This window comes from Pteropus vampyrus, unplaced genomic scaffold, assembly GCF_000151845.1.
Source record: "Pteropus vampyrus isolate Shadow unplaced genomic scaffold, Pvam_2.0 Scaffold53, whole genome shotgun sequence".
Taxonomy (NCBI): domain Eukaryota; kingdom Metazoa; phylum Chordata; class Mammalia; order Chiroptera; family Pteropodidae; genus Pteropus; species Pteropus vampyrus.
Window position 1 is genome coordinate 9,126,893 of NW_011888834.1, and position 8,931 is coordinate 9,135,823.

Below are 8,931 nucleotides of genomic sequence, written 5' to 3' on the forward strand. Positions count from 1 at the left end.
AGCATCCATTATTCATTTAAATCATTTTACTAAACATATCCGACCTACAAAAAGTTATACAGCATATATTACAGCAAACATGTAGACAGCAGTCAGCTCAAGAAATAAAGTGTTAATAATAAGGTTGAAATGCCTGAGCCCCATCTGCTATTGCATGCCTTCAATATAGCTATTATCTCAAATTTAATATTTATCTTTTCTACAGATTTCATATTTTTACCACTCATGTGTTTACTCTTAAAAAGAGTATAGTTTTTAAAAGAATATTATGCAAGCAAATTACCCATCTGCTATAACTTGTTTTTCTCTTAAGAGTATGTTTTAAGATTTATTCTTGTGGTTTTAGATGAAAACAATAAAAATAAATAAATAAAAATAATTGTTTTCACTGCTGTGTATTATTCTATTAGACATACCACAGTTTGGAGTGGCTTGTTGAAGAATGTTTGTTTTGGTTGTACAAACAATGAGGCCATGAGTATTTTACATAATGTCTATTCGTATGCATTCCTCAGCATGTCAGGGCACATGCCTAAGAAAGGAAGTGCTGCTAGTATGTGCTTCTTTATAGAATCTTGCCCAATAGTTGTCTAAAATGGTTGTATCAATTTATAAACTTTCTATTAGTATCTGAGTTCTTGTTTTTATATAATATCAATTCTTCGTATCATCAGACTTTTCACTTTTGCCAATTTGTAGACTCTTAATGAACTTTTCCCTGATTTTCAGTGTGGCTGAGCATTTTAAAATTTTTGAATGAGCCTTCTGTGTCCTTTTTTAAATGAATGTCTGTTCACATATACAATAGGTCTATATATTAAGAATATGTATTAGAAAATAATTTTTAAAAAAGGCTGCAGAGGTTATTTTTTTCCTAATACCTGTTTGATTTAGGATACCTGTCAGTACTCTGGAATTCATTTTTTGCATCTATTGCTGTGTGTTTCCCAGGATTTTTTTGTGTGACATTTCTAGTTGGTTCCTAATAGTCTGGTTTCAAATTCTAGCTCCGCACCACTAACCATGTAAACTTGGGAAACTTAACCTTGGTCTTCATGTCAGTTGTTGGGACAGTTAAATGACTTGATACATGTAAGCCCTAAGAAGAGTTCCTGACATATAATCACATAATGTCATACCTAGGTGTTAATTATTAATTCAAAGAATAATAGTCATTTAGAGATCAGAAGCACTGTACTTCCAAAGCTTTTTGAAATTTTTTCTTTACAGTATTCAATTTAAGTGTAGATTCTGGTTATACAATGACAGAACAATAAATAGTACATAATTCAGCACACCAATTATTCTAAAGGAAATTTTGTCTTATAAAAATACTATATAATTTTACAAATAATTTGACAAATTGTTATCAAATCAGCATATCATTACATTTGGCCCAATGCTGCTTAATAATTCTTTGAGAACATGAAGTATATTAGGTGAAAGAAAGTTGCACTTACACACACACATATATAATTTCCTTCAATATTATTCATCTTGTCCTGGACACTGTAAGATTAGCATTAATAAAAATCATCTTTGGTTGGTTACCTCATTGCTTTCTACCATGTTACCCCAGAAGGGACAATTTCACAGGAAGAGAGCAGCAGTTTTGTATACATATTGGTTCAGAAGGTATGCCCTAGTTTGCCTCTGTGGTGCTAAGACTTACTTTGTATTGTTCCCATTGATAATTGATCCGTGTCATCCTGATTGAAGAATGACATGTCCTATAATTCTGTTCTTGAAAATTTTTGAAATCGGAACATATTCTTTGCTTCTTTGAGAAATTATTGTAGGAGCTCTGGTTCTCCCCAGGTTGTTTGTTTTCACGACATAATCTACTAGGGATCTGGCAACTATCTAGTGGCTATGAAAAAGGCAAGCAACCAAACTGAGTAGTTTAGACTCTAGTAGAGATTTTCACTGTTGCTTTATGTTTTTGCCATTTGCATTTAATTTAATAATCTTTAAATTGCCAAATCTTTAATGTACTCTGTGATTTATGTGCAAAATTACATGTTTTCCCAAGAACAAGACATCTATTTATTTAGATATCTTTGAAATGATGGCTTTAACTGAATTCTTATGTTCTATTTTCAGTAATTATATGCCGAAATAACTTACAGTGTAAGCACAATATATACACATATTAATTTTTTTGCAATTATCTATAATCTACTCATTTCTATTTTTCTTCAGCTTTGTCCTTCATAGAAATTAAGTAGTTGTTGCAATATTAATTTACAATGAGTTTTTGTGCTCTTTCCCAAATACCTCCGTTTTAGCTATTTATTTATTGTCTGCTTTCTTTCATCCCCCAGGATGGTTTTGCTCCAACTTTTGTCCTTTACTAAGGGAGAATTATTGCTTGGCCAATTATTTTTCTTTTGTTTTGTTGCACCTATGGTATGCTGTGAATAGGGTACGAGTAATTAACAGAATCAAATTAATAATGACTAAATATTTAATGTTATGTAACTTGCATGATGTTTTCTCCTATTTTTTTTTTTTTTCATTCTTTATGGACCACACAGTAAAGTGAAGTACGAAGTTGAACCGATCATTCATATAATATATGGGTGTTTTATAAGTATATTTTGGGAAAGAATTATGGACTGTTCAATTACATACATTGATCAAATGTATCAGATACTTATTCAAATTCTCACTCAATTTGTATTGCGTGGATACCAGATTAATGCTATATTTTCAATTTATTGCTTTAGGAAATATAACAGAAATACAAAAGTAAGGAAATAATTTCTCATTGTGGAATGGTCCAAAGATGAGTTGAGTAAAATTCATACAAAATAACAGCTTTTTCACATAAAAAATCCAAGAGAATCAACCAAAAAGCTCATAGAACTGATAAGTGTTCACTATGATCATTGGATATAAACTTATCATTTGAAAGTCAATATCTTTCCTTGGTACTAGCAATATCTAATATAGAAAATATGAATAAAAAATATCTGACAACAATAGTAATAAAGCCACAAAATATCTAGTGATAAACTGATAAGAAGTTTGCTAGATATGAATAGAAGTGTAAAACTTTACAGAAAATCAGAAATTGGTTCTGAGCTAAAACAGACTGGCTATAAAGTTAATGTTGTAAATGTTAATCTTTGCCAATTAATTTGTATTTTAATCCAATCCTAAATAAAATTTGGAAGAAAAAAAAGGTAAATTAATAGGTAGAAAAGCTTTGCAAAAAGACACTGCAAGCAATAGTTATTTCTAAAAAGGCAAAGAAATTAACACCTATTTCCTTCTTCAGAAATAGACCCAAGCACAAATAGAAATTTAGCATATAATAAAGGTGACACTTAAAATTAAGAGGAAATCAATGAAATTAAATTAAAGGTGTTGGGTCTATGGCCATGCTACCCTGAACAAGCCTGATGCCACCTGATCTTGGAAGCTAAGCAGGGTCAGGCCTGGTTAGTACTTGGATGGGAAACCACCTAGGAAGACCAAGTACTGTAGGCATAAAAAAAATAAAAATAAAAAAAAATAAGAGACTGTAAGCTGACAAGGTCCTCTCAATCTGTGAGGTCAAACAAAGGTTGTCTCACTTAAAAAAAATAAAAATAAATAAAAATATTGGAAAATTTAATATCTATGTGAAAACAAAGTAGATTTCTACTTTGTATAAAATGCAAATATAAATATTAGAAGAATTAATTATAAAAAGGGTTGTATGAAATCAACATAAAATCATATTTAAAATTCTTAGGATGGGGAAATTCTTATTACACAAGACACAAAATCTAGGAGTCATCAAGAAAAGATTGATAATTTGGTTAAAAATGTCATAAACAAAGTAAAAGACAAAAGAAAGAAGAAGACATATAAGCTTTACATATACAGAAGATTAAACATTGAAATTTAAATAATAGTAAAAAAAATGTGTAAAGTATAGGAATCGATGAGAGGAAAATATAAAAATAAATGTACTTTCTTACAGATGACAAAAATCCAAATTTTCTGTTTATCAATAAGAAGTATAGTACAATGGCTAAAAGAACAGAATCTGAAGTCAGGCTGTCTGGGTTTGACACCCACTGTCATTTCCCAGTGTGATCTCAGAATATTTCTTGTTTTCAAGTTTTTCCATCTGTAAAATGTGGATAATATTGGGAACCATACGAATATAATTAGTTTTAAGAGTTAATACATGAAAAACTCTAAGGATAATGCCTTCTTTTACAAGAGTACAAAAATCTAAGTTTCTATTACTAAAACAACAATGAAATGCTATTTTCACATATTAAATTAAGAGAAAAAGGTGAAAATATCCACTATTGGTGGAAAACAAAAAAAAATAAGAGTTTATCTTATTCTATTAATGGGAATGTGAATTGGTACACTGTCTCTGGATGATCATTTGATAGCATCATTAACATTTTATCCAGCATGACATCCAACCAAGCAAATCTACTTTTAATAATCTTCCTGCAGAGATATGAGCATAAGTGCACACAGATAAGTGTGTACCGACACGTTTGCTGAAGGCTTGTTTGTAGTAGCAAAATTCATGACAATTTAAATATCTCAGTTAGAGAATGTTAATGAAATAATGATACAACCAAAATCAGGGAATACTAAGTAATGGTTTAAATGAATGAACTAAGTCTATATCAACACGGTAATTTCTTTGTTATATGTCAAATGAAGTTACAAGACAATTGTCCTATAGTCTCCTTAATCAAAAATGTAATGAAAACAGAAGCAAACAAAATCAACTCTAACTAGAACTATGAGTGTGCAAATATCATGCCAAATGGTTGTTATCAGTGCCTGCCTGTGGGAAGAGGATGCAGCAAAAGGAAATTATAGCTTTTTAATGAATATGCTTGTTTAAAAATGTGTTGAGTTTATTCTCACAATTTTTGAATTATAAATGTTTTATTTATGTCATTAAGGTAAATGCAAGGGCCAAAAAATGAATTACTAATCTTTTCTTGAGGGAATTCTTTTCATACCATTAATTCTATCGTGGCCTCTTATTGAAGGGGGTGTGACAATGAAGCAGGCAGGCCCTCTGGACAACATTAACTTGCCATGATCCATAACTAAACATTAAATCTGTTTTTACCAGGAAAAATGCATCAAGTGTGAGTCCATCATGCTAAAGTTAATTCCTCCAGTTACTTATCAATTTAGAGATGTATGCTAATGGTCCAGTACATTTCTTAGTATATTTACATAATTTTTGTTATATGATATTTGATCTTTTTCTCTTTTAATTCACTTATATGAGTTAACATATAAGTGCTGAGGCATTTGAGTAGAAACCCTCTCTCTTAGCAACCAAAGGGATAAGCAAGCAAGTCCTGTGATAGCTTCAGAAACTTTAAGCCATACACAAGCAAGAGGGATATCATATCTAATTTGAGAACACCCAGACAAGTAAGGCAGTAAAGCTCTGCCGTTTTTTTGCATGCCACTTAGAAAATATTCTTTTAAGCAAAAATCTTCTTGGTACTTTAAAATGTTTCAATTATGTTTTTAAAAGTAGCTTTTATCTCAGAAGATAAAATGTTTATTTGTACCGAAATATTATCTATATTTGGTAAAAACACAGTCCTTCAGTTCTATACGTTCTAATTACATTCTGATAAGAGATCAGACATTTCTTTAAGCATCAAGATGAAGAGTGGCTGTGGAGCTTAAGGCATCCATGGCCTGCTAAACATGGAGATAAAGGTGAAGTAGAAAAGTAAAAAATTGAAGGAGGAAAAGGGGCAAGTGGAAAGAATAAGAAATATAAAAATGAAGAGAGAAGGAAAGAAAGACTAATAAAACATGAAGAGAATGGTAGAATTTAATCTGTGAAAATCTATTGTATCTCACATATTCATTTCACATGAGTAAGAATATGATGAATAATAAATATGCACTTCCTGACATTTTGTATAATTTCTGTCTTTGATATTTGGCTGTTACATGCCCATGTTTGAGCTTGATGGGACCTCTGAGGGCACTGAGACATTTGAAAGCTGCAGTTTGCCAGAAGTGCACAGCTGGCTGGTGTCACAACCGGGATTAGACACCAGGCCTCCGGACATTCGGCCTGGCACTCGTCATCCACAACATTCAAATCGCGTCAGGGAATGCAGTGTCCAGAACTTACATAGAGCATAAGTGGAGCAAGAATTTGCAGAGGATAGAACTATGTATTTATGAGAAGGAAATACATGTCCAAGGGAAGAAGAATGGGACTGTATTTTGTGAAATAGCATCTTGTATAAACGGAGGTAATTCTCTTTCACTTACGTGTCCAGAACTCATCATTAAAATTCACACGAGAGTTATTGCCTATTACTGCCAGTTCTACTATTGCCTGCTCTCCCAGATGATGAATGAAGCCAGAATAAATGTTATAGATTTTTTTAAGGCTGCATATAACATGGGCAACAGCAATAAACTTAGACATTTCACCTCACTCAGCAAATGTAATGCGAAGGTCAGGAAGGATAAATGTTTGTTAGAGGGAAAGAAAAATGTATTACTACAACTTCATAGTCTTCTACTGAGTGATGATGCATCACATTTAATATTTGTATGAAAAATGGGATCAAAATGTATGCAAAGGAGAAGTAATTTATCATAGTAAAGATTTGTGGCAGGGCTATAGGGAAAATCATCAGTAAGGCAATTTATAGAAAATGTCATTGTGAATGTTTAGTATTCTCCACATTTTCTTTGAATCATATAATGTTCCATTCAATAGCTACATACTGAATGTCTATGCTAAGAACTGTGCTGGGCTCTGAGTAACAGGATTGGACAGAGCAAAGGATAGGTTTTTAAAGTGATGAGTTTTGTGAGAGATGCTAAAATGTCAGCTCCCAAGTGGGAAATCCTTCCATTCAATAGAGGAAGAGAAGGTGCCCCAATAGATATATGAACTTTAAAATAATCTCATTAATGGAAAGTAAATAGTTTTACTCCATTTCATTATGAGAACAGCATATCGTAATTACCTACATATTCCAAGAATAAAAAAATTACCATTCCATTTTTAACATTCTTCTCAGTTTTTACATGGAAACCAAATATTATATTTACCATATGTTACAAAAATTACATTTTTAAGGGAATAAATGTTGCTTATGACAAGTTTACAGGCTTGAACAAGTCCATTGAATTAGAGAAATAGGACACTTGAGATTGTGAGAATGCCTAAGGATATTTTCAAGTCCCAAATGTGTTATTGAACATATGTGCAAGACGAAGATGTTTACCTCTTTTATTTAGGTTTCCATTTGCATCCTGCTCTATGTATTATTTTAGCTTAGGAACTTCACCTCTCGGTACAATTTCTCCACATATAAAATACATTTTGAAAGCTTAAAATAATAAAACTTCACAAACATTCTGAATATTGTATTCTCATAATTATGATTGTGTTTTTTTCCTATTATGAGAACAGATAAACTAAATTTCACAGGTGATTTATAAACTAACCTAGTTATTTTGCAGTATGATAATGAAGGAAGAAAACAGTGTGATCACATGATTACAGAAATACCCCAGTATCAACGGAAATGAAATTTTATCACAAGAACCTGTTTTATATCTTTGTTATGAAATTGGTTCACATCATGTATTCATTCAACAAATATTTAATAATATACTTGTGAAAAAATCCTGAATTGGGTATTACAGAGAATACAAAAATTACTATGGTTGGTTTTGTTGTCATTAACACATTTATTTACTGATTAATATTTTCCCTAGTAATTCTTTAGGTATAATGTAATATAAGCTTTAAAGCATTCCTTTAATGCAGGCAGGATAGTAATGAATGTCCTGATTCGATAGATTCGGAATCTAAGGCTCAAGTTCAGTGACTCTTCTACCAGATGGCCAGTGCAGACCTGGGCTTCCAATTCAGGTATTCGTATTCTCTTCTCACACTGACCCCTGCCCTCAAGGAGGTCACAAATCTCCCTCCCCTTTGCCCCCTGCACACACACATGCACATACGCACATACACTTGAACATATTGTACTTCAGGCCACGAGGGAGGTGCTTATGGGGCTCATAATCATGGAAATCATATTCAGTTGATAGTAAGCAGGACACCCTTCATGGAAGAATTGGTATTTTATTACTTGACATTTTTCAAGTGTCTGCTGTGTGCCAAATATGTGATAGGTTATGCATTTAGAGATAAACAGCACTTCATTCTCTGCATTCAATTAGCTCTGAGAGGGCAAAGCTAGGCATAACTCAGACAAATATGCAGAAATGCGGATTACTTTAGAATCCCACGGAGGAGAAGCATGCAACTCAGACCACAGCAAGTAGCTAACACCTGAGCGTTGTTATGTATTTTATTCTCTAAACAATGGGAAGATACTGACATATTTTAATCAGGAAGGTTATATCTGCCATGATAAGAAAGTGATTTATTATAAACAGGATTATTTGGGAGGATGTTGCAGCAATCCATTCAATAAATATTTAAGGACCATATTAAGGCAATGTCAGCAGAGCCAGAGAGTACAGATTTGAGAAGTCAAATGGGCTGTATTTCGTGACAATTTGTATGCTGAGGATAAAAAAAGGGAAGAAGTCAGGAGTGATTTATATTCTGAAAAGATGGGTTTGATTTTAACACATGAACATTTGTCTCAAAGAACTGGTGAATTTTATGCTAAAGGAAAAAGGTGAGTAAAATCGGTGCATGATTAATAATAAATCGTTAACATCAAGATTGACTGGAACATGGACTATAAGTAGGGAGGTCATGAGAGAATTTGTATGGGGCTCAATACCTGCCAGCACTGTTTCAACTTACTTATTCTTTAATGCTGCCCATCCTACAGTGAGGTAGGTAGATAATGTTATTATCCTTTTTTACACATGACTAAGCTGAGCAGAGTGAAATAAAGCAACTTGCCCAAGCAAGTC

The 8,931-nt window shown here is 32.4% G+C and overlaps 1 protein-coding gene and 1 pseudogene across 7 annotated transcripts in view; both read left to right on the top strand.

Moving 5' to 3' along the window:
• GRIA2 (glutamate ionotropic receptor AMPA type subunit 2) overlaps positions 1-8,931 on the top strand; it is a 139,807-nt gene that overhangs the window by 59,800 nt on the left and 71,076 nt on the right. The window lies entirely within an intron of this gene.
• On the top strand, positions 3,377-3,495 carry LOC111739782 (annotated as a pseudogene).